This window comes from Nicotiana tomentosiformis, chromosome 12, assembly GCF_000390325.3.
Source record: "Nicotiana tomentosiformis chromosome 12, ASM39032v3, whole genome shotgun sequence".
Lineage (NCBI taxonomy): Eukaryota > Viridiplantae > Streptophyta > Magnoliopsida > Solanales > Solanaceae > Nicotiana > Nicotiana tomentosiformis.
Window position 1 is genome coordinate 97,930,098 of NC_090823.1, and position 27,399 is coordinate 97,957,496.

Consider the following 27,399-nt stretch of genomic DNA (forward strand, 5'->3'; position numbering starts at 1 on the left):
AAAGGGGATGGAATTGAAAATAAAATAAGAAAACAGAAGCCATCATCTTCTTCCCATTAAGAGGCGCATCAGCTTAAGGGAAAAACCAGAAATCCTCCTCCTCCTCCAACAATAAAAATACTATTTTCTACCGTTAAAGGAGCCTTCTTCCCAACTGAAAACCAATAGCTTTTCTCCATGGAAACTGCCTCAAACTTCAGCTCCAAAACACCCCAAACCAACGTGAAGTAGCTTGAAACTCCAGCCAAACACCTAAACTCTAACGTCCAGCCACCCACAACAACCGAGCATCACCCCCACGATGGAGTCGAATTGAGGCTTTTAAAATTCGGGGTTCAAAGTTTGCCTTTTCGGCGAGTCTCGAATTTCCGGCGAGGTCAATCGAGTCTGCCGGAGCTTCGGTTAAGGTCTTGTCCATGGTCTGTCGAGTGTTAAAATCACTCCCTACTTAACTAAGGTCCGTTTTTTATGATCTCTTAGATTTGGATCTTCATTTTGCTTCATCTTGTACTAACTCATGTCAAGCTTGAATAAAGCGTAGGCCATATTAATATGGTCTTGTATGTTTTGATTTACTCTCTGGTTTGAAATATTGCCATCTTTTCATTTTATGTTTTGGATACTCTCCATATTTGTTGGGAAATGCTTTAAATGTTCATGATTTGGTTTCTTCTTTTTATTTGTTAATTGAAATGCAAAAACAATTACAGAAGTTTAAATATATAGTTTGTTAATATGAGAGATAGATTAATTTGATGAGATTATATTGTGATAGAGGAGTTGCCTTTCAAGATTATAGCTTGTTACAATAATGGGACATGATAGAGTGTAATGATAGTAAGATAAGTGCTGCCGGAAGCCCAAAAGAAAAACAAAGACGTACAATTTTTCTCACATACATGTAGCTAGCCTACCTTTCTAAGAAAATTTGTGGCAGTAGTAAGTAATTAAGAAAATGACACCTAAATAATTAACAAAAATGGCACCTAATTAATGTCCTTCCTTAAGAGAAACGTAAAGCTTTTTGCTTATTTGTAGGAACTAAGTTATTATTGATCAACAAATTAAATCCTCCGAATCCATTTCATTTGTTTTTGCTTATTTATAGGGATTTAAACTTCTATTTAAACTCTCGTATTTTCCTTGCTCTCGTCACTCTAACAGAAATTATACATATTCATTCAAGATTCTATGAGTCAAGTCACTAACACACTAACTCTCCTATTTTCTGGCCTTTTGTCTTTCTTTTAATTTTCTTTTAAGGTGAAATAAATTAATAGAATATTTACATAATATTCACAGTATAATTTACGTTATATTATTTTATTCAAATATATATTGATGGAATCAGAAGAGTAATAGGTGAAATATTTTGATGAATTACTTACAATATATCCATAGTATAATTTCAGTTAATAATGATTTATTTTATTGAAGGAATATTAAAATTATATAAAACTTTTACAATATAATATATTATAAATATATTAAATGTATATTTTGCTGAAAAAATAAAACTGTCCACCACAAAAATTAAATATAGGGAAAAACAATACCAAAAATTCCCTTCGTTTAAATATATTTTTGAGGTATAATTTCATTATAAAACATACTCAATTGTATATATTTAAAACATCGTATAAATATGGTATGCTTTTAATTTAGATGTTGTTATGTAATATTTGTGGTATATTATAGGTATAAAGTATATATAACGTATATATTTAATATGCCATATTTTAAAACATACATATTGTATCAAATATTTGGGAAAATCTGCCATATCAGAAAGGAATTTTATACTTGAACACTTGATTGTGTGGCAAGTGTTGATACTCTGTATATTACACCAAATTATATATCATTAAATAATAAAAAGCATGAGGAGAAAGAAACATTTGGTTTAACTCTTGCGTTGGTAATTTGATAGAAGAGTGATTTGTCGAAGTTTGTGAGAAAGCAACAATAGTATTTGAGCATCATTTTCGAAAAAATAAAATAAAATTGATTAGTGATGAGAAGAACTTCTACTGAAATAAAGGAAGACATGAAACTTCTCTCAAAGAGAGAAGAGAAATCTTCTCAACGGTTATTTAATATGAGAGAGAAATAAGATATAAGAATTTAAACATAATCCCTTGTTTTTAGGAAGAGTTAAAAAATAAATATATTAAATACTAGTATTTTATTTATATATGTTGCATTTGTAATAAAATGTGCTATTATTGGAATAATCTAAATATGGTAACATTAATATAAATACTATTTTATAAGAGCCCTACAATGTAAAAATGTCTTTATTAATTGTTGTACACTTTCCACAATAAATTTCGCAACTTTGGACCTTCATATAACCTCAAATTTTAGGAAAATAATTAATACATAAATATTCGTAGTTTGCTTTATGCACGATAAATAGATCATCGTGGCCATGGGTAGGGTTCCCGTGGCATGGTCACGATACGTAAACCCCAATTCGAGTGCGCATTTCACGTGACTCGACCATAACTTCAAATAATAATAATAATAAAATATGTTATAAATCGCGGGTGCGTTTCACGTGACGCGATTTGCAATATGTACAAAAACAACGAGTGCGCGATATCGCGACTTGTTCAAATAAATTCCATAAATACTAAAAGCGGTTAATTATTTAATTAAAGGCGGTAAAAGATAAAATGCACAATAGGTTTTTTAAACATGTAATAAATCAGATAATTAAGTCAAGCATTAATTGTTAAGTGACCGTGCTAAAACCACCGAACTCGGGAGTGCCTCACATCTTCTCTCGGGTTAACAAAATTTCTTACCCGGTCTTCTGTGTTCGCGGACCATAAATAAGAGTCAATTTCCTCGATTTGGGATTTTAAGATAAATCGGTGATTTAGGACACTATAATAATTATCCCAAGTGGCGACTCTGATTAAATAAATAATCTCATTTCGAATAATAAAACTTTAATTGGAAAAACTCCTTATCCCCTCGGGTAAAAGGAGGTGTGACAGACACCATGTGGGTCCGCCCCTGAGTTCTATCCAAAAAAAGGAAAAAGAAAAAACTAACCAGTCCAAACATGCAATAACACTAGCACTACCAGCTACTCTATGTAGCAGCATACGTCAATATGATACTCCAATATATCATGTCAAAAGTCCTAAGTCATCACTTTAAACACATAAGGGTTCAAAATGAACAACAGAAAATACATTCATTACATAATTATATGAATCTCATGAACTTTAAAGACCTAAATTCCTGAATTTTATAAATACATGATTATATCTTCACTTTTATTTTCTCCTCTAATTCATGTAGCTTCCATAAGATTATATTGCTACCATGCTATTCTTAATCAAAATTTCATCCTTCGGTTTCAATGCACAAATTTCTCTATCCAGGTTTGTGATTAATATCTTCTATCAATCTCTTATGATTCGTACCATTCTGGAAGAACAGCATGTGATGGGTTGTGCAAGTATCATCAAGGCTTCTTACTAACATAGAGTCACTGCAGATGTAAGGTTATTCCGTAGGAATTTTTTCATTTTCTTCTTTTCTTGGAAATTTCATAGGGCCCTAAGTTGCTCGGCAGTTTAGGTGCCGTACCCGTGTCGACACGACACTAGTATGGGTGTCGGTGTGGGTATGGGATCCGTACCGGATACTTTGACCGCAACAGACGGAAAAATTCGATACGGGATACAATTTGATTCCCGAAATCAGAACCAAAACTAGGGTGAATTTGAAGAAAATAGCATACCTTATTCAGGAAATCAATTCTTTACTTATCTACAACTTGAGAATAAAAAAAAAATCCAACTTTACAAGCTATACATAAGTATTCCACCAAATTCTCTATAATTTAGATATACCACCCGTATCCGTACTAGAATCCGTATCCCCGAATCTTAGAATTTACATCTCGAAGGATCCGACCTCTAGATTCGCACCTATGTCGAACACCCGCATCCGTGTCCGAGCAACTTAGACAGGGCCTACTGAACTAACAACTTACTTTGTTCTTAGAGCTCAGGTTAACTTTCATGACTACACTTCCAACCCTATGAAATTGCCTCTTATAAATTCTCTTAGACTTTTGCTTTCATTGGTCCTTATAGGACCTTAAGTACTTGGAGCATTTTCAAACCTCTTGGTCTTCTTCCCTTTCCTTATTGTCTCAAGAGCGAGAGGAGGGAGTTAGTCTATCATTTGTCTCACAAGGTTCGAACTATTTAATGAGTGATATATATTGTCGCCTGCATAAGACCTCAAACAATGCCATCATCCGCTCTAATGGCGGACAATGTGGTTTCATGCCTCTTAATCCTTTCTCTAAACTTAATCAAGTATGGATCTTCGTACTGCATTATTCTCACTCTCGCTACTGGTATAACTTATTATTCAGTACGTATATACAAAGGAAATTCGCCGCTATACATTAGCTACACTTCAGGAATATAACTATCATTTACCGTTCAAAGGACTCAATGTTTTTCACATGAATACTGATATACTGAAAAGTATAAAGCCAATTGCTAGATAACTTAATACTGGTAAACTGAATATCTGTAAAGCTGCTAACTAAGAGACTGTATAATTGATAACTGAGGAAAAACTTATAACTGTAAATCGTGTTGGTCTTGATGACTTTTTCTATAATTTCTAATGGGGTAGCACTCTCGTATGTAACAACTATCGTCCAACTGTAAGGATCACGTTGGAGTAAACTCACAATGACTCATTGCAAAACTTCTTTCTATTACTGATTTATACTTAAATGCATACAAGTGATAACTCTGAGTTACACCACATCTCTTTTTCACATTCTCCTCTAGATGCATGCGTGTCCTTGAATTAGCTACAGTATCTTGTACCTTCCCCGTGGGCTTTATTCTCATATAGCTTAATCATAAACTTATCCTCAAATTAGGACCTTCATTCTGCACATCTAGTATCCTTTCTTTACCACATGAACTGGTATCTCATCTGTAGCCCTACTTTTAACTGAACGGACCTCATATACATATATATATAATATATAGAGTGACTAATTTAATTTCCCCTTATTGAAGAACATTCACTTTCTGTGTGCAAGGCACATCATAAGAAATCATCTACTCGTGAATTTCCAACCTTCAAATTGACTTGATATATTAATTATTTTATAGTTGTACTCAGATTTTTTATCTTATCCAAGCTACTGATCGCCGAAAAGTAGAAAGTGCTTTCATTTTCGAACCTACGTTCACCCTCATTATAGATGAGCTTGTGACATTTCAATATAATTTTGTAACACTAGCATCATACTGATATATGGGACGTCAATGGCTTTCCTCTAGTAACTGGAATTTTCTTTCTTGAATTGTCACCATAAGGTATTTCATTTGGTGAAACTCATCTCTTAATAGGAGTAAGTAACTATCAGATATCTCCATACCCTTCATAGTGTCATAATTAACTTTACTAAGTTATAAATCCACCGTTCACTTTGTTTTACTGGTGTCTTGTATACTCTTCCATCAATGTGCGAGGTTGCACTATAAATCGGTAACTTCTATTTCTTGAGCAAGCTAAAAGCTTATGTTTCATCACCAAGTTTGCCCCTTTGTTTTTGCACGTGAAGATAGGACTGAGTGGTCATAGTTATTTAAACCCTCATTACTTCGTTCAATCTTAACCTTACAACACTACGTAATTGCTAGCCACATTTATATATTTTTCTTTTCATTGCTCATTCCTTAGCCAGCCATTTGCTGAACCAATTATTCCTTAGTGATTACCTTTATCATATTTCTCTATGATTGTGCTCTTTTTCCATGCTCTAATAGGTTTGAGCAGTAAGGCTTCCTAAATGGTCATGTAAATTGTCTAAACATATGCTCTCCCAATGAACATTATTCCTGCACACATGCATTAAATAGTCTTACTTAAATAGATGTAAGCTTTCATATCATAGGCATTAAATTGAGTACTTGGGGGTATGCTTCCTGAAATTGAATTATTTGCTCGTAGCCCTTTTATATAACTATATCCTATTCACAGGTTCTGTAATTGACTAATTTCTCATCATAAGTATTTAATATAAGTTGATAACAGGGAAAACTTATATGACACACTTCTTATGATTGTAGGTTCGCAAAAATACTGCTACTCTAAATATATCTAACTCTCGTAGGCTTATAAAAATTATACCTTTTCATAACTTGCTGCAATGTGCTAAGGTTTCTGATTTGTCCCCCCTGAAATCCTTACTTTATCATATTACTATCATGCAGTAAGTGTTGCGAGTCATTATCTTGGTGATATGTAGGGAACTTTGGCCCTAATGTGAACATGAGTGGTCTTAACTGGTAGTATGAGAATTCTAGCGGTCAAGATTATGACCTACTGGATCCAAGGTTTTAATTAGTTCCCTCCTGAAACTCGAGATGCCTCCCCTTGGCATGTCTTTTTCCCTTCCACCACTAATCATATTCATAATCATGTCTATTATTATTCTAATCATATCTCATTTCTATGAGCCACAGGATGTTCATTGCAACCTTGGCTGATTTGCCTATCTTTCACCAATTGGTCCGCGTGCGTTTTCAAGATCCTAACATAGAAACTTAAGGTAAGAAATTTCTTATTCGATCACCATCTTGTATCTTGTTTGATTTCATCTATGGTGGCTGTCATCGTGACTGGTCGTCTTAACGTTTCAAACGAATCCTGAATGAAACTAGTCAATATACATTTTGATATTTTCATATTCGCTTCATTAGTATTAACTCTCCTCGAGTCTTGATAATGCCACCCCACTTTCCTCCACATAAGCTCTTAGCATTAAACTGCAAATTCAGGGTTACCTATTTCATCTAGTTCTCGAAGTTTTAGCTGACATATCCTTAATTGTATCTCAAATAACTCGAGTTACTACTCTCCTATCGAGTCTTGCGCTCTTTGATCGCGTCGCATATGCTAATCATTCATGAGATTGATAAGAGTGGCATAAAAATCCTTACTTTAAGATTTAACACACGATTAAGGAATCAAAGAAGGAAAATTTTCCTAAACGTGTCCTGCAGCCTCCCCAAATATAAGTATGGTGCACGACATACCCATAAGTGAGACTTTACTAGACACGGCTCATGACTTCCTAGGACACCTAAACCTGGCTGCTCTGATACCAACTTGTCACGCCCCCAAACTACGTGGGACGTGATGGCGCTCAACCTACCTTACCCGTCAAGCAAGCCTTATTCTAACTAACTGAAAGTCGATGTACATAAAATCGAAGAAATTCATAAATAAGTCTTAAAATAATAGTTATCTGAAAACTAAAATCTAATATTAATCTTAACATGTCTGACAACTGAACCCACTAGCAAAGTCACGAGCCTCTAACTGTAAGTTTGAATACATACGTCTACGGGGCATTTCCCTAGAATAATATGAAAGTCAAACAATAATTAAAGACTTAAAAAGGACACCAACACCGCTGGGAGGAAACAATGGGCTTGCCAATTGAGTCTACGGAGCATGTCTCTAGCCACATATCTCGTCATCTACAATCTCAACACCTACCACATGACATGACAGGCTCAAACAGGCTAAGTACCACCAAAGGATACCCAGTAAGTCTCATAGGCTACCTCCTAAAAAGACAGAATGAGACCTTTTGGAAAAAAAATCATAATGTGAAATGAAGTGATTTCATAGAATATCATATCAACAAAATCTATAAACAAGAAATGAGTTAAAACCTGAAACTATAAGTTGATAACTCCAATTTCATATCAACAAAATCTATAAACAGGAAATGAGCTGAAAACTAAAACTATAAGCTCATAACTGAAAACATGAAAACTGAGTCTATAATTGATAATTGAAACCTAAGGTAAAAACTAAGTATTTTTAATGAAATAACATTTCTGAAAAATAGTTACATATAGTGGCCCTACGTACGTGAGATCTAGCAACACGCACGGGGGAGTGTCGGCCAATCTCCCCAGCAAACAATAGCCCCTACGAGCGTGAGGTAGCTAACCCTGGCCTCGTGGCACTCACGCAAGGGGAGGTCAGCTAGCTCTCCCTTCCTGAATATGATCACATTAATGCATGAATGAATGTTAAACTAAATGAAAATATCATAACAACGTCAACTAATAATTGATAATATATGTAAGCATATAAGACTGTCACATTTTCATACTACCGAATAAGAATAGAGTAAACTGAACACTGGAGCACAAGGAGACATAGCATAGGAATTTTATCGAATATATATAGCACGTGGGTTCTAATAGAATTTCCTATTAGGAGAGAAATCTTTAAAACTTACCTTGAATCCAAACTTAAAGATCTGATGCAAGAATTTCAATACTAAACCATCGTAGTCCACCGCCAACATTTGATTGTTAATATGCCTCGACCTCGCGATTTGTTTCTACCTAATCCTTCAAGGATTGCTGGGATTTTCGTTGTTGACTTGTAAGCTATCCATATCACTTTGTTCCCTTTCAAAAATTGTCGTGGTGGAATTTAAGTGACAAGCATTAGCTATTCTTCAAATCCCTATAATTTTCCATCTCATTCCTACCAAAAGTGAAATACAATGATGTATATGTCTCCCCCTATGCTTCATGTTTTGAGAATAACTTACAGTAAAGCTATTTTACTGTCCTTATTTGGTAATCCTTAAGTGGCTGCTAAAACCCTATTTCTTTTCGTTTCAATTTCGTGACCTGGCTGCTGTATTTTCCTTCTTTTAAAATTGTCAAATAAAGAAGCATAAGAATGCCCTGGTGTACAACATCGTCTTTGGCCTAGGCTTGTAATTCACATGTAACCTCAATTGTAAGCCCACTTTGTGATAATCCTTTACTCCCTTAGTTTTTCATAGAAAATAATTAATTAATTACGTAGCCAAAATACTAATTGGCAATTTCATATTTCTGCCATCTTTAAAATATTATACTAAACCAACTTGATTTCAATTTATTCCTTAACCCATATATTGACCTTAAAGTATCCTTGGACATGACAATTTTACTCCTATTTCCAATCAATTAGTCATCGATTTGGACTTCAAAGAGTGTTAAAGTAGCCCCGGACTTTACATTCTGGTGCTAGGCACATATGTTCTAACACAAAAGACTTTGTGTCTTACACCCAAGTTGAGCAAGGAAAAGTTGTATATCTTAGTAACTCAAGGACTACTCGAGTTCATGAAAAAGGCAAAGTTCTTCTCAAACTCACATCTGGCAAAACTTTGGCATTGAATGATGTATTGCATGTTCCTACTTACCGAGCCAATTTGGTCTTTATGGGATTAATAGAAAAAGTGAGGGTGAAGGTTTCTTTTAAATCTGATAAGGTCGTGTTTGTCACAACCCGAAATCCACTATAGGTCGCGATGGCACCTAACGCCGCCGCCAGACAAGCCAACGGTGGATGATCAATTTAATTACTCATTTTATTACTTTCAAAATCATAAATTTAAAAACAATTACACTTTTAAATCCACGAGAATGTACAAAATTGTAGTTTTTAAGAGAAATGATAGGCGATGATAATATACAGAACCGTAAGCATCAACTAATATACTCCAAAACCCAGTGTCACAAGTACATGAGCATTTACTAAGAAATATAATAATAATACAATATTTGTCTAGAATATAAATGAGACAGGATAAATTAAATAATACGATGGAGATTCTGTGGACTAAGATGTGTAGCCTGGAATGTAACTCACATAAAGTCCCCTCAACAGCTGCGCCTACGTGCCAAGATGATCACCAAATGAACCTGTCAGATCCTGCACATTTAGTACATAAGTGCAACATAAGTACGAAAATTAACATGTACCCAGTAAGTATCTAGCCTAACCCCAGAGAAGTAGTGACGAGGGGTTGACATCGACACTTACTAGTAGTCCAATAAATCAACATGGTAAATCATAAATAGATAGGAAGCGAAACAGTAGCAGTGAGGTGAAACTGTAATTAACACATTCTTCCAAAATTTCTTTCTAAAGATATCAATTTCTCAATCTCGTATTCTATCTCAATAGCTCAGAAATATCAAGTGTCAATAACAAACGGATAAGAAATACCATATAAAATGCAAGGCATCAGTGGACGGAAAATCTCATGAATATTCGGATTGCTAGAGATATAACGCACGATTATGCCGAGGTAGTGCAGTCAGATCTCAAAAAGAGTATGATACTGCCGAGGCGATCGGTCCGATCCCATCATATCGTGTACACTGTCGAGGGTCGAGCAACACGAACCATAGATGCATCTATTATACTACCGAGGCGAACAACCCATTCCCATGAGAGTGTGGTACATAATCCTGATAAGACGTCCGGCCCGCTCTACAAGAAATGAAAGGATTTATCGAATTACGAGACACGAGCTTACAATATAGTATATGAACACAAGGTGAGTATAAACTTTACTGTTTCTCAAATAACATGCCAACAACTCAAGGTAATAAGGCTCGGCCTAATATATATGTATATATTTCTAAATCAAATTCAATTATATTTTCAATAAATTAAGCCACGAGAATGAATTCAAAAATTTCAAGTATTACATGGTAAAGTCCTAAGTCTACCCGGTCGTAAACATGCTTTAGCTACGTGCAGACTCTCGTCACCTCATGCGTATGTAGCACCCACAACTATTAACACATAACAATTACATCACCTAGGGGTAGTTTCCCCTTCACAAAGTTAGACAGGAGACTTACCTCGCTCCGAAATTCCATAACCGGCTCCAACGCCTCTCTAACACCTCAACTCAAAGACAAACGTCCCGAAACTAGTCCAACAACGTGTAAATCAATCAAAATATACTCCAATGCTTACAATTTAATAATTTATAATGATTTCCAACTCCGCTCGAAAAGGTAATAAAGTCAACCCTCGGGCCCAGATTTCAAAAATATTTCGAAGATAAACTTTACCCATAATATTACGAACTCAAATATATAATTTATATTCCCAATTCCATGTCCAATTTCGTGGTAAAAATTCAAATACCAATTTCTAGATTTTCTCTTAAAATCCCACAATTTTCATAAATTTTCATGTATTTACAAGCACAAATTCATATATTTAACTCACAACTTGTAGAAATTACTTACCTCATGATTGGCGATGAAAATGGCGCTCCAAAATCGCTCCAAGTCCGACTCTCATGGAAGAAATGAAATGAAAATGAGTCAAACCCATATACTTAAACAAGTCTTCTGCCCAGCGATCATCACACATGCGGTCACTTGACCGCTTCTGCAGTTCTGCAGGTGTGGCAAGAAATTCCGCTTTTGTGGTTCCCTTCAGGCCTCTCCTCCTCCGCATCTGCGGGCAGGCTTTCACACTTGCACACGTTCCTCCGCTTATGTGGAAATACCTCCCCTTCCCCCATTTTATGAACAAGTCATAAATCATAATACGAACCTATTTCAAGGCTCGGAACCTCAAACGGACATCAATAACACCAAATTCCACTTCAAATCAAACTTAAGAAATTCTTAAACTTTCAAAATGTTAACTTTCCATAATAAGCGTCGAAATGCTCCTGGACCACCCGATACTTAACCCGAAGATACGCCCAAGTCCGAAATTATCATACGTACCTATTGGAATCTTCAAATCTCGATTCCGAGGTCGTTTACTCAAAATTCAAACCATAGTCAACTTTTTTAACTTAAAGCTTTCGAATTTAGAATTTTCTTTCCAAATCAATTCCGAACATTCCAAAATTAAATTCCGACTATGCGTACAAGTCATAATACATGAAGTGAAGCTACTCAAGGCCTCAAACTGCCGAACGACATGCTAGAGCTCAAAACGACTGGTCGGGTCGTTACATTCTCCCCCACTTAAACATACGTTCATCCTCGAACGTGCTAAGAACTGCTCCGGAGTTGCCTCAAAATCACCGTTTAACACCTTGTGCACCTACCCGTGCCACCACAACCCAGTTGAGCCCATTAGTTCGAGCCAGACGGAAGATTCTCCCTTCTATTTAGTCAATAAGCCTTAGAACCAAATTCCAACCTCTGAATTCCTCTACAAGACCTGAGTCTAACATACTAACACCGTATTAATCACCACACACTGTACCAAAATATGATCATGCACCCATGTTGACATCACACAATGCACCGCATAACTCATTTGCCCAAGGCAACCCCCCTCCAAGCACAAGAACTGCAATTTCACTGACCCGAAGCCTATAGTATACCTCATAACACATATAAGCGATGTTCCAACTCTCGCAATACTGCCACGATGGAAAAGATGTGTAGAAACTCATAACCACCTGCTGAATCAACAAATCATGGAGTCTCTCCTCCTGACAAGGACCATTACCTCATTCTGAACTGAATAACGATATTTGCTCTTTAATATAACTTATATAAATCTGATTGCACTGATTTCAGGTCCAATAATCTCGTCTCACCCAGTACAAGATGCTCATGCAATAAGCCACCCCAAACACTGGCCAAGACTTCATATGACATCATCGATGCGCCGACAAGCCACAACTTGAATATGACACATAAGGAGGAACAAACTCTGGAAAAGAACTACCCAGCCCGCATAACGAATAAAATGGTCGAACAGATGCTATGAACCCTTCTCAGAGAATGAGAAACAAAATGCACAAGAATAGATATAGGGAACCATACTCAACATCTCGCTGTTGCGGCGTGCAACCCAATTCACACATGATACCGTTGCGACATGCAACCCGATCCAAATAACATACCCGTGGCGTCATGCCACCCGATCCACACATAATAGTAAATAAGGGAATACCCATCAAGCCATAATACTCATACCTACAAAATACCCGAATATCGACCACAAGCACGCCAAGTGCAAAAATACAACCCTGGGGAGACGGATAGCGCCATACGCTACAAAACCCAAGCACGACTAAGGTGCAATAAATGACCTGCATCTCGAGAGCCATCGTGTTCACATAATACCACAAGCTACACGGGATCACAACACATGTGCGAATAATCAAGTCGTCTCACAACCCACATGGCACAATAAAAGTTTATATGGAATAGCTGACGACGGGAATAACATCCAACGCTCGAATACTCCTCCATAAGCAATGCTAAGTTTAATGAACATATCCGACCTGATGTAGAGCATACATTCACATTAGACCCATCAACAGACCTCAAGCCGATTCTGATCATACTATAATGGGCTAATAACCTTTCAAGGATCCACAATAACCTTATCCATGACACATAAGAACAACCTTCAAATCCGGAACAAACTTACACAGTCCACCACCCAAGGAATAGAACGTCTCTCAGGCATAAACTCTTACATTAGCGCTAGTACCAGAATCTTCATACTTGTTTCCAATTATAACCATCAAGTGACTAACATGCCACACTTATACAATTCCCCCCTGAGGTACGCTCCCATGACCTTCCGCACCAGGTAGCAAAGTCTGCACCTCCATACCACCAACCGTACTAATTCGGTAAAGCAATTAAGAATCCGCAAATCAATACACAAAGCCTCTTACACAGAACGCTGCTCTCAAGTAACACTAAAGAAAATGTCAGCTTACTCTGAACATATGAATTCTTCCCTGCTCATCTGAGCTCGTAACAATCCTGTCAATACTGAATCGCAACCTTGATCCTTCACTTTCAATTCCCATGCCACTCACTATACCTATCATGATGCTACGTGAGAGTACAAGAATTCATCATAACTCCCGAACTACTAGTAGAATAAGCACTCCATTGGCTAGGAACCTTTCACTTAACTCATTTCAAAAGAACCATTGCAACACGCAACTGTATCCCCCAACCGCAGAAAATACAAACCTCAAGTCGTGGTCTAAACCATCATAACTCTTCCGGGATCCATTTACACATAACAAGGCCATTATAATCAAATACCTCCAAATCAATCAAATTACGATGGTTGTCAAGCCCGCACGTACAGCCGCAGATCACCCGCATAGCTTACATACCTAAGGAAATGATCATTGCCACAATCACGGTGATTCAAACCATTATTAATCGGCCCAACTTCTTCCAATTTTACTCTTGACTTGCCTTAGAAATAATAATAGCTCCATTCGAGAACATAACGAAACTCAACAGCACTCCTCCCGAGTGACCCAATTCACGAGACCACATCGTCTCAATACCCATGAACCATCACATACCCTCCTCATGCGCACAATAGCATCTCAAACTGGTACACCCATTCTGAAAGACCTTCCGTGAATCCGACACTATTTCTCCCATTTTCTCCAATACTGCCTCATAGACCCGATGATACGATAAAAAATTCCCCAAGTATTCTTGTAAGGCCCCGTAAATATTTCACTTAAACCCGGGTTTCGTAATGCCAGGGTAGACTTATGCATTGTTGATTGTTGAAATTTTTGCGGTTCAGACTTTTTGGGTTGAATACAGGGCATTTCTAGGGAGTCCAACTTTTTAGGGAGTTGGAGAATTTATTTTAGAAATACAGGGCATTTCTGCGATCCATTCTGCAGTCGTAAAACTGGTCTGCGGACCACATATCGGCCGCAGACTGAAGCAGAGAACTTGGCAAAAATTTCTGACCATTATGCGACCGCACAATCGTTTTGCAGGCCGCATAACTCATCGTAGACCCAACATGAAAGTTTTCAGAGGGAAGTTCTGCGGCACATTATGTGACCGCAGAATAGGTCTGCGGACCGTAGGCTGGTCACAGAGTGGGACAGGCTTGCCCAGTTCCGGAGGGACATTATGCGGCCCATTTTGCGGATCGCAGACTTGCGTCAGGGCTTCATTTTTTCTAATTTTTAGACCCGACCCCATTCTTATAAAATAACATTGGGGATCATTTTAGAAGGTTAAAAACATACATTCTAGAGAGAGGGAGTGCCAAGGAGTGAGATGGGAAGTTCCTAAACTCATCATCCATCAATTCTTACTCAAAGTTGAAGAAATTACAAGAAGAATTCACTAGGTCTTCATCCTAGAGGTAGGTTTCTACTCCATAACCCTCAATTTCGTGATTCTAATTGAAAATAGGTAATATGCCAAGCAATTCTTGGGTGTGGGAGTTGTTTATTTTTACATGCATGTACCATCAAGGGTAATGGGAGGATTGTTGAACTCTTTTGGGTGAACTTTGGATAGTGGGGGTGAAAGAATCCACCATAGGAGGACCTTGAAACCTTAATGCACACCTAGTGTTTGACAAAATGTTCAAATGAGATGGAACTATGAACTCTTTCCTAATTTGTGTTCAATTTTACTATATCTCTAAATAGATCAAAGTGGATAATATTTTTGGAACATTGTAGTAATTTAAAAATCTCGAGGCAAGGTATGTTAACTAAACTTCTCTCTTAGAATTGAATTCCCACAATGTTCTTGCAAGTCCCGAGTTGTCCATTATGAATTGACTTTTATGAATAAGTTTGGTGTCGAAAGATGTATTTATATGAATATGTTCAAAATGTATTCCGGAGTATTCTTATCATGTTATGTTATTCTCCGGGAGCGTGTTCAAAAGTATGAGAATGTATTAAAATGTTGAGACTTCAAGTCAAGCCCAAATGAAAGTAATCATATCAAATTGTGTAAGAAATCACATGTGCTTAAGACCCTAAATTGCTCAAATGTGTGCTTAAAGTCTTGAATAGAAATGTTTGTTGTTGACAATCCGTGTTAGTATTTGAAAGTGGAATAGTAAGCATAAATTATGAAGTACGGCCAATGTGGCAAGAATGATATTGCGTTATGGACAATTGTACCAATATAATGAATGACATATAAAGGAATATGAATGGAGTGGTAAATACTTTTGATAATAAATACCTTGGGAGTATCGTTTAGCCACCAAGGAAGAGTAGGTCAAAATAACGTAACCCCGAAACTACACATGTCGGTGTAGGAGTAATTGAAGGGTAAATCCTCGTGTTAATGTGATGAGACTGCTCCCCCTTATATGGGATGAGATTGGTGTGTTGAGATGTCTCCCCTTAAATGGGATGAGATTGTTGCTAGCGAGATGTGATGTGATGTCGACCCATATGACATTGTGGTGAGATGACTTAGCCGATCGGGCTGAGATCGGACGCCATTCTGCGCACATGGTGGTATTGTGAGTATATGTCTCGGGGTGAGACGACTTAGCTGGTCGGGCTGAGATCGGACTCCGTACTAAAATACGGTGGTGTATCGGTGCTAAGATCTCCCAACTTAAATTACTAAGATTTACTTGAAATTTACCTTTCCCCTAACTTGACGCCTTGTTACTGTCTGGGTTTATTAATGATTTCATGTTTTATTCTCCGTTTACTGTTACTCATTCTATTGAGAGGGTGTTTAGTTTTTCATACTAGTACTATTCCATATGTACTAACGTCCCTTTTGCCGGGGGCGCTGTATCTTTAATGGGTGCAGGTGGTTCCGTAGCAGGTAGTATTGATTAGTGATAGCAGCACACCCTCTCTTCAGCTGATTTGGTGATTCCCACTTCATTTCGGGGTCCTGTATCTCTTATCCTTTGAACATAGCATTTTGAGGTATAGTGTAGCTCCCCGAAAAAATTTCAAAGTACTTAAGCGCTATTAAGAAAGTTGATGTGCGCTAGTTATATTATTTTGTATGTAGACGAGGACTATTAATATGATGGATATCAATTGGATATGATAATAAGTGTACGAGGCATATTATAAGTGATGTGGGGTCTAAGGATAGCCCTAAGTCCAAGTCAAGTTGGAAATTACATGATAGACTAAAGTTCCAAATAAGTACGCATAAGATCAAACTTTGGACGAGCATATCTACATATATATAAGGAGTTATGTGATTTACAACCTAGAAAATGAAAGATCTTCGAGTGTAGTTTCTAACTCTTCAAACCGTTTGTCATTTGGACATTCTTGCAAGAAGTTATGACCAAATTACCAAAGGCTGGCAGAGGAGTATGCGGATACGAAGCATCCGAGGCCGCGTCCGAAAGAAAGGCTGGCAGTGAAGTGTTGCCATATCATCTAGGTCCGCATCCGAGCTTTGAAGAGGAGTGAACTGGGGATGCAAAGCATCCGAGGCCGCGTACGAAACCCAGAAATCTGGGCCTATAAATAGAAAGTCGGGGGAGGAGAGTATTTTGAGTATTGGGGGTTAGGGTTCTTGATGTGAATGGGCGATTTTAAGCTCAAATCAAATCTTTCCAATCAACCAAGGTAAGATGTTAATGATGTTTTGGGTTGATTCTTACGTAATATACATGAGTTCTAACATCATTCTTGCATCCAAATGCTAGATTTCATTATCAAATCCTCAAGAACACTAAAATCACCAAAGTTATGATTTTTCAAGATTGAGCTACTAGAGGTAATTTCAATGCTTCAAACTCGTTTATTATGAGTATTTAGAAGTATTTTAAGCATTTGTTACAAGTTTTAATGGTTGAAAGATTGGATTATAAAACTCTAGTTCATGGCATGAATAGTACTTTTGAGAAAATAAGAGAGAAGATGAGTATGAATCTTGGCGATGAAATTGATGAATACAATGAACATATGGAGTTATTTGTTAGCAAAAGTTGGAAGTGATCAACTAAGTAATCACCCGAATTGTATATTTTGCAAGTGTTGATTATGAAAGACGATGAATAGTAACTTGGTGGCATTGGACAATCGATGTAGTATCATTAATGATTTCGAATGGGTATTAAAATATAAGAATGAAGTTAAATGGTCTAACTTGTAAATCTATTTGGCGATTTGGCTTGTTGGAGGCTTGTAGCCAACTTATGAGCCATATATGGATATTGATCAATATTTTAGGTCATATTTTGATGTAATTAGGATATCTAGTTATAGATATTGACTTGTTGGTGATGTTTGGGCATTTTAATCAATATTGGAATGATGGAAGAGGATTGAAAGCTTGTGGGAGTTAATAAAGCGAAAGCGAGGTAAGTTGATTAAAACTTACTCTTCTTGAAGGACTTTCTCTAAAATCATATTTCAAGTTAATACTTAAGTTGTTTGCAAATGTGCTTTCGTGCTTGAGGGGACAAACAAGTACGGATGTTTCCATGTACTAGAATATTATGTTGCATATGTAGTGTCATGCCGTTTTATAAAATTTTATTTTAAACCTTGTTGGAAAAATGACACTCAAGGTAAATGTTATAAGTTTTTATCAAAACTTACGTATTGACAAGATTATACATATTTGAGTGCTAAAGATAAGTTTTCAAGGAAAGTATTTCTTTTGAAAATTGGCGAACAAAATAGCATTGTGGCATCTTTTAAAGATTATGTTAAATTGCTAAAGGCTTTAGCATGTAAAAGGTTTTTTATTTAATTTTTGTTCAAATGATTTAGATTTTATATAAATGCTATGAGTTGATAAAAAGAGATCCTTTGAAGCTACTATGCTATGAATCTATTTTTGAAGTATCAAATGTTTTGGGAGTTACTTTTGTTCACCGAGATTGACTTCGGATATATTGTGTTCGTTGTCATGAAACTACACGTGCCGGTATAGGCGTAGATGCCCACTTTATGGTATAGACTACGACTGAGTGCTCTCCCACGATAGAGTACTATTTTTAACTATTATTAGCATGGTTGAGTCGATTCATACAGCACTACGATGTGACGACCTGAGCAAGTAGGGTATATGATACTTGCCGCTAGGTACATAACCTAGTTGACCTCCTTTTGTCGGTGATGGTATAGTACTCCCAGTGAAAGGTAAGGATGATTTTCTTATGTTTAGGCCTAAGGAGCCGAAAGTGATTTCAATGACTTAAAGCAAATGGAATGGTTTTGTATGATTTTGTCCAAAATCTTGGATTGATATAAATATTTTAAAAGTTTATATTGTAGGTTATATTTCACTTGGCTTTTATTTAAAATGACAAGGGTCGTGAATTGATAAAATTTCTTATCGTTTTATATCAAATATTTGTGCATTATTTTTATAAAGTTTGTCCCAAGAACTTAAGTTAGAGAGAGTCTATGACACTTATTGAGTACCATTGTGGTGTACTCAGCCCTTACCCTCTAGGGCCCTGCTTACTTTACATATTTTAGGATGAGGTATGATACGTGGCATGCGGTCAGGACTAGGATGACTCTCTTCCTGAGGTATATGGTGATGCACCACTCCTATTTCGTGGTAGCTATCATGTTGTTTTTTCTTAATTTATGCTAGTCGGGTATTAGCCCAAGTGTTTAATTCTATTCTTTGGTATCGAGGCTCCATAGATAGTTGTGAAAGGTTGTAGTAACGGGGTTGTACACGACATACATGAAAATATTTTTATATTACTTAGTCTCATTATTATTATCATGAAATGTGTCATGTGTGATTTCGAATTGAAAAATATTTTATCATTTAACTTGAAAATATACATGATTTTCAAGGAGCTTTCGTAGTTAAATTGGTTTTCATCCATACGATTGGGTGAATCATATGTGTTAGTTCACTCGGGTCAGGTAGTGTGCCGGGTGCCGGTCACGTGGATTTGGGTCGTGACATATAGCCGAGGCTTTTTTGCCGGCACTGTCATAGCACTCTTTTGTTCCTGTTAGAGGCTCTGTAGACATAGTGTGGGTTGTATTTATTTTTTTGGGAAGGTTAAACTGTTCCACTTTAACCATGATTGTACAATGTACTGTTTTGAAGACTTGTTAAGGACGTGACTAACGTAAATGAACAGGTGTTGTTCTCATGACTTCTTAGTGACTAATTAATGAAATGTATTCTTCTCTTTATTCATGGGTGAGTTGGGTAGACGGCACTGTGCAGGCTTGCTCGACCAGGGTAACTCTGTTGAGAGTCGGTCGTAATCCCCAAGGTCGGGGAGTGACAATTCTTCACTCTTTGCTGCAAAATCCCGGTCTTCAACTATATAACGAACCCATTAGAACCACTGTTAAGAGTCACCCACTCTGATTTGGTCCCGAATATAAGCCAAACTCTAGTGAGATTCTAGCACATGAACACCCTCTCAAAAAAGCAATCGGCTAAATTCTCTTCCTTGTACATCACTTCCACAAGAAGCATAAACTCTGAGTCTTCACAAAACTGCACATGAATCGATAAGGCCAAGTATAGCACACATTCATCAAGTTCTTCGCTCGAATTACCCATGATGTTTTGTTTTTCTTAGTCATAATAACCCACAATTGCACCGATAACCAGAAACCACATAAGCATACAACCACGCACTCCAATCGTAGATAGTGGGCTCCCCCACTTAGCTTTAAGCTATAATTACATAAATCTAAAACCCACAAAGATTTCTCCTTCTCAATCACCATGATCTCGCACCTTTAGCCCGCCAAATTTCTCGAAATATTTTGCTAAGCTTTTCATAAAACATTCTGAATTATCAGCCACAATCGCACACTCGATCTCTTATTAGGTAGTAAGTAGAACTCTTCGTAGAAACTTCATCAACATCACGCAACTGCTAACCTGCTCACAGGAGATAACCCACCTGTAGAGTTCCATGCCGACATCTTCCAACGACACTGCACATGGTACAACTACCATGAATTCAGTAAACCCTCCTAAGCCCATACTCGTCCACCAGTTGTACAAGTCTGTTCATTCCCCATTGACATCGACTGAAAGTCCGACAATACGCTCCAAACTCGAAGTCACGTTGCATCCAAAAATGATAATAAAGTTTTCACACCCCTCTCCATTTCAAGCAAACTCCTCTTTGCCATATTCAATCTTCCTCAGTGCAGTAGCCTCCATCTCAAACAAAACTTTGTGGACCTAGTCACCTCCCACCATAATTCCCAAATCGTTCTAAACTTTTCTCAAGGCACGTGGCTATCCTACCACAGAATCTATATGCTAATCTGCAACTCTCACTTCAGTTAAACCATCTCCTTTGAGCAACTTCTCGACCTCTGCTTTTCATACTTGACCTGCTTGTAATTCAACCACCACGAGACACCTCCCGCCATGTCCTTCCTTATACTTCTCTGCCCAAATGTTGCCTCAAACCAAATCCATACCTGTAGAACATGAACTAATAAATTGCTACCAACTCTAAACCTCATAGAAGATCATCTTTCTCGAGCCATCAACATTAGAAATACCAATTCGATTTCAAAACCGCGACACTCTGCTATCTCTGACAACCGCTTCTTAGGCACCACTTCACAACACCCTGCCTCGAAGGCAAATCGAAGAAGACTATAACATCGGCAAACCTTAATGCGTTCAAATAAGGATGACGACACCACGTCGCAAATGAGAATTCCCCCACGCTCAAAAATATCAAGTCTCGCTACTCCAACAACCAAAGCTTGAACATCCATAGACCGATTATATTTCCCCCCGCTGAAATTAAATACCAAACCCCTAAATCATGCACTGCGAAATCGTCCTTTCGAGTCATTCCCTGCCTCGACACACCGACAAACACAGGGATACAGGGCATGAAATGACATAACCCCCTTCCACAAGACGACGATAGTAACTCTCACGAGTATGCAGGGAAAATTATCCTGCACCACATTTGCAGTACCACTACAACTCCTCAATGCCCAATTGATAACTAGAGCTCCGCATCGCATAAGATTAAGTAGAAAGGAAATAAAGCCATAAGCCTCAAAGGAATAAAACCACACGATGAGGAATCAAGAAGGGAAGTTCTCCTATAGCCATGTAGCCTCTCAAAGATAAGTACAGACATCTCCGTACCGATCCGTAAGACTCTACTAGACTTGCTCATGACTCGTGAGACCCAAGTGAACCTAGAGCTCTGACACCAAGTTGTCACGACCCAAAATCCACTATAGGTCGTGATGGCGCCTAACGCCTCCGTCAGGCAAGCCAACGGTCGTTGATCATTTTAATTACTCATTTTATTACTTTCGAAATCATAAATTTTAAAAATAATTACACTTTTAAATCCACGGGAATGTACAAAATTATAGTTTTTAAGAGAAATGATAGGCGATGATAATTTACAAAACCGTAAGCATCAACTAGTATACCCAAAAATTCGATGTCACAAGTATATGAGCATTTACAAAGGAGTGCAATAATAATACAATATCTGTCTAGAATGTAAATGAGACACGATAAATTAAATAATACGTTGGAGACTCTGTGGACTACGATGCGTAGCCTGGAATGCAGTTCACATAAAGTCTCCTCAATAGTTGCGCCTACGCGCCAAGATGATTACCAAATGAACATGTCAGATCCTGCACATTTAGTGCAGAAGTGCAGCATGAGTACGTAAATCAACGCATACCCAGTAAGTATCTAGCCTAACCCCAGAAAAGTAATGACGAGGGGTTGACATCAACACTTATTAGTGGTCCAATAAATCAACATGGTAAATCATAAACAGATAAGAAGCACAACAGTAGTAGTGAGGTAAAATTATAATTAACACAATCTTCCAAAATTTCTTTCTAACGATATCAATTTCTCAATCTCGTATTCTATCTGAATAGCTCAGAAATATCAAGTGTCAATAACAAACGGATAAGAAATACCATATAAAATGCAAGGCATCAGTGGAAGGAAAATCTCGTGAATATTCGGATTGCTGTCGAGGCGATCGGCCCGATCCCATCATATCGTGTACACTACCGAGGGTCGAGCGGCACAAACCATAGATGCATCTATTATACTGCCGAGGCGAACGGCCCGCTCCCATGAGAGTGCGGTACATAATCTCGCCGAGGCATTTGGCCCGCTCCAAAAGAAAGGAAAGGATTTATCGAATTACAAGACACGAGCTTACGATACAGTATATGAACACAAGGTGAGTATAACCTTTACCATTTTTCAAATAACTTGCCAACAACTCAAGGCAGTAAGGCTCGAACTAATATATATGTATTACTCGCCTTGGCTTCTATTTATAAACTTTTTATTCACCAAGTGGATGTTAAAACTGTATTTTTAAATGGTGATTTAGAAGAGAAAAATTACATGGAGCAACCTGGGGTTGTATAGTGTCTGGCCAAGTAAACAAAGTATGTAAATTGCTAAAATCACTGTATGGTCTAAAGCAAGTACCTAAACAGTGGCATGAAAAATTTGATCAAGTATTGGTTAATGATACTTTTTCATCAATTGAAGTAGATAAATGTGTTTATACAAAATGTGTAGATGGTACATGTATTATTATTTGCTTTATGTGGATGACATGCTTATTTTTAATTTCTAGTCTTGATTTGGTACATAAAATCAAATTTTTCTTGTCTTCTAATTTTGAAATGAAAGACATGGGAGAAGCTAGTGTTATTTTAGGCATGAAAATTATAAGAGATGGCAATAACTCGATGTTGACTCAAGAACATTATGTTGAAAGAATTCTTAAAAACTTTGATTGTTTTGATGTGGTACCTGTAAGCACTCCTTATAATGCTAGTAGTCAATTAAAAAAGAATAAAGGAGATGTAGATCAAAATAAATATACTCAAATTATTAGTAGCCTAATGCATTTGATAAATTTTACTAGACCTGATATTACATATCTTGTGTGTAGATTGAGTAGATATACTCAAAATCCGAGTAAACCACTAGTGGTTATGTGTTCACCCTTGGTAGGGGTGTTGTGGCATGAAAATTAGCTAAACAAACAATAATAACTAGATCTACCATGGAATCTGAGTTTGTGGCATTGGAATTGGCTGGCAATGAGGCCGAGTGGTTAAAGAACCTTTTGGCAAGTATTCCGCTAGGAATAAAACCGACATCTTCTGTGTCGATGCATTGTGATTGCCAAGCTACAATAGCCATTGCTAAAAATAAGTCATTAAATGGGAAGAGTAGACACATTCGATTGAGACATAATGTGATAAAGCAACTGCTAAAAGATGAAATTATATCCATAGATTATGTGAAGTCAGAAGTGAATTTGGACGATCCTCTGACTAAACTTTTGGGAAGAAAATTAATCTCTGAAACATCGAGGGGAATGAGACTATTGCCAATTTGAGTTATATCAACAGTGATGGTAACCCAACCTATGTGATTGGAGATCCCATGAATTAAGTTCATATGGGTAATAACAAGTCATTAGTTGATCAAATCTGTGCTATTAAATTATGTCCCTTCCTATAGTGTGTGTATATAGTGTAAGACCGCAAGGAATGAGAGGCTGAATTATTAAACTCTTAATCTAATAATCCATAGCCTTTTATAGGTAATGTATTGTGCTGCGGAATACACTTGATGGATGGACCTATATGAGTGTGGAGTGGGCCGCTCCTATGAAATTTATGGCAAAAATTTTTTCTAGAGCACTTATGAAAAACAGGCGCGCGCATGGCCTATTAGTGCAAAACCACGATAAACAACAAAGTGTGTGTGTGGGGGGGGGGGGGAGGGGGGAGAGGGGATAATGTGATAAATAAGATACTAAACTTTAAAAAGAATTCTTGGTTCATAGAAGTTTTGAACTTCACCAATTGTTCTGTAAGTTTAATCTTATTTTATCTAGGTTTGGTTCATAGTCCAAGAGACACCGGATTCGACACATTATACTCATTGGTGAAAACCTAGATTTTTTTTTTCATTATGATATCCTTTTTTAGCTATGTGGGGGATTGTTAAAAAATTAATAATTTTAATATCTCAAAAGGTATATTCAAATTGATGTCCAGGTTCATTCTCTTAATGGGTCTTTATTAGACCAATCAATTTGAATATATTTTAATGTGTGTAATAGTAAATTAGAATAACTTTGAATATAATATTTTATTAACATTGAATGGGTATCAAAATTAGTTATTTTTGTAACTTTGAATTTGACCAAAGGTGGTCTTGTGTGACCGTTTCCTTAACGTTGATTTTGATAACATTTCCTTAACTTTGATAATAATGTTTCTTTTGGTCTTAAATGATTATAACGTTGATTGCCTTCAATGAATTTGACGTTTTGGCATTGAATCCTTAATGGATTTTAACGGTTTTCATTGCATCAGATGTCCATATCCTTTTGGACTATATATAAAAATATTTGCTTGTGTTCATTTGTAGTAGAGTGAACAAAGTTAAAACTTTTCTTCCCTTTTCTTTTGTGTTGTGTTTTCTTCTGATTAATCGTTGTTGTCTCTGCTCCTAGTTATACTAGAAGAGCTTGATGAATCGTGGGGGATACGTCTAATAATATTTATCATGGTATGAGCGAAATATCCGTAAGGACAATGTCCTTGACACGCCTCAAACTAAATCTTATTCTCCATAATTCAATATATTTACAACAAGGAATGTCCATGAAAGTTTAATAATCAATTATCAGTTGGAGAACTACTATAATATAGCAGGAATACCACCAGCCAAAGCAGCATGAAGCCACAAAAGGAGCAAATGGAGATAAATGAGGACATTGTCATAGTAGGTGCTGGAATTGCTGGACTTGCCACTTCTTTGGCACTTCACAGGTATAGAAAGAGTACCAAAGCGCAATATACCCTAGAAAGTAGGGATGTTCAAACCGTATCGGAAAATCGCACCAAATCGAAAAATCAATTCAAACCAATTAAAATACCCGACTAGGTTTGGTTTGACTTGGTTTGGTATTGAGTAAAAAAATCTGAACCAAACCTACATATAAATATATAATTTATATATATATATATATATGTTTAAAACTTTATATTGAATTTTCTTTAAAAAATATTGAAATATTTGGGATCCTCTCATGTGTTAATCTTGAAAGTGTACATTAACGAAAATTATTGTTAGACGACTAAGAAAATAACTATCATGTGTTACTAGAAAAATTCTCTCATTAGAATATTTTAATAGATCATATGTTTGTTAATTTTTTTAATATTTACTAAACATATATTCACTTATCAAAACTTTATCTATAACTTTAACGAAGTAAGATTGGAATACTCATGTAACAAAAAAAAATCCGAAAATCCGAACCAATCCAAACCGATATAGTTGGTTTGGTTTGATTTTAATAAAAACCAAATCTGTTTTTTTGTGTTTTGATATAGGGGTCCATGTACACCCCTACTAGAAAGTACTTACTCTGTCCAAAGTATGTGTTCATACTTTGTTTTATGTGTTTCAAAAAGAATATTAATTATACTTCCTTATCTAGAAATAACTTAACTTTAAACCTCCTACTCACTACTACTAATAAACATCTATGGCTTGTGTCGGATCACATATTTCAAAAAAAAACTTTATTTTTTTCTTAAATTTCGTGTCGAGTCAAAACACTGTCACGTAAATTGGGACGACGGGTGTAACAATTTTTGTGTGTCATATTTAACGGTCACGTATGCTATGTTCCATTTTATGTGAAATACTCTTTACTTCTTAGTCTGATACAAAAAGTTATGATACATTTTTATAGTTAGAAATAGTTTAACTTTGATTTCTCAATTTATTCTTAATGATATTTTTTATAGCCACAGAAATGTCATGAAATGTTTAAGATCATAAGTTTCAAAGTCTTTCATTTTTCTTTCTTAAACTCGGTTACCGTTAATTAAACACATTCACATAAAATGATAAGGAATATGTTATTATCAGAGGTAATATAGGATTTAAAATTAGCAAGTTCAGAATTGGTATGATCTTATTACATAATATATGCATTTTAATTAACTTTTTTTTTCTTTCCATCTATACATAATTCAAGCTGATGAAAGTAATGGATTCATTTTTTTTATACAACCTCATTACTTTAAGTAATGATTTAATGGATTTAATTGAACCCATGAATTCGACACCAAATAAATTCGCCTATATATGGTTATATATTTTGGTGCATGGTTTTTACGTACGTGTTTTTGATAGAATTACTGATGGTTCTTTTGTTCTTTAGAATGGGGTTGCGGAGCTTAGTGTTGGAATCATCAGACTCTCTTCGAACATCAGGATTTGCCCTTGTTTTATGGACCAATGCCTGGAGGGCACTGGACGCTCTTGGCGTTGGAGACACCCTTAGAAAACGTTCTCTCCAGTTTAGTCGGTACGTGTAAAGCCACGATAAGCTTAATTCGGTTATTATTATATATATTAACTTGAGTTTGTTGTAAGAACCCGTAAATTTTAAATTTTGAATTTGCCTCTCTTTATGCCTGACCTTTTTGAATAGTCATCTCAGTTGATGAGCGTTGTACTTATCTCCAATTTAGCAACTAATAACAGTCAATCACGCAATTAGAACTACGCATTGTTTGGTTGTTCTTCTTTAATGTAACCTGCCAACATAACCTTTTAATTTGTCTCTATCTACTTCCTATAAATAATTTTTTTAGTTGACTGTCACGTATTTTGTTAATACTTTTTTAGTGTGGAAACTTTGGAAGGAAGGTATATGTCCGTCTAAAATCTGATATTTTATATATATATATATATATATATATATATA

The 27,399-nt window shown here is 36.4% G+C and overlaps 1 long non-coding RNA gene across 2 annotated transcripts; it reads left to right on the plus strand.

Moving 5' to 3' along the window:
• Positions 1 to 27,255, plus strand: LOC104088668 (uncharacterized). 2 transcript variants are annotated; one of them, XR_011412980.1, is made up of 4 exons: positions 1 to 457; positions 6,528 to 6,613; positions 25,303 to 25,444; positions 26,851 to 27,255. It is a non-coding gene; the product is annotated as an uncharacterized lncRNA (long non-coding RNA). The 2 variants fall into 2 exon arrangements; XR_011412981.1 differs by lacking the exon at positions 6,528 to 6,613 and having other exon boundaries at positions 25,126 to 25,444.
• Positions 27,256 to 27,399: the final 144 nt, after the last annotated feature.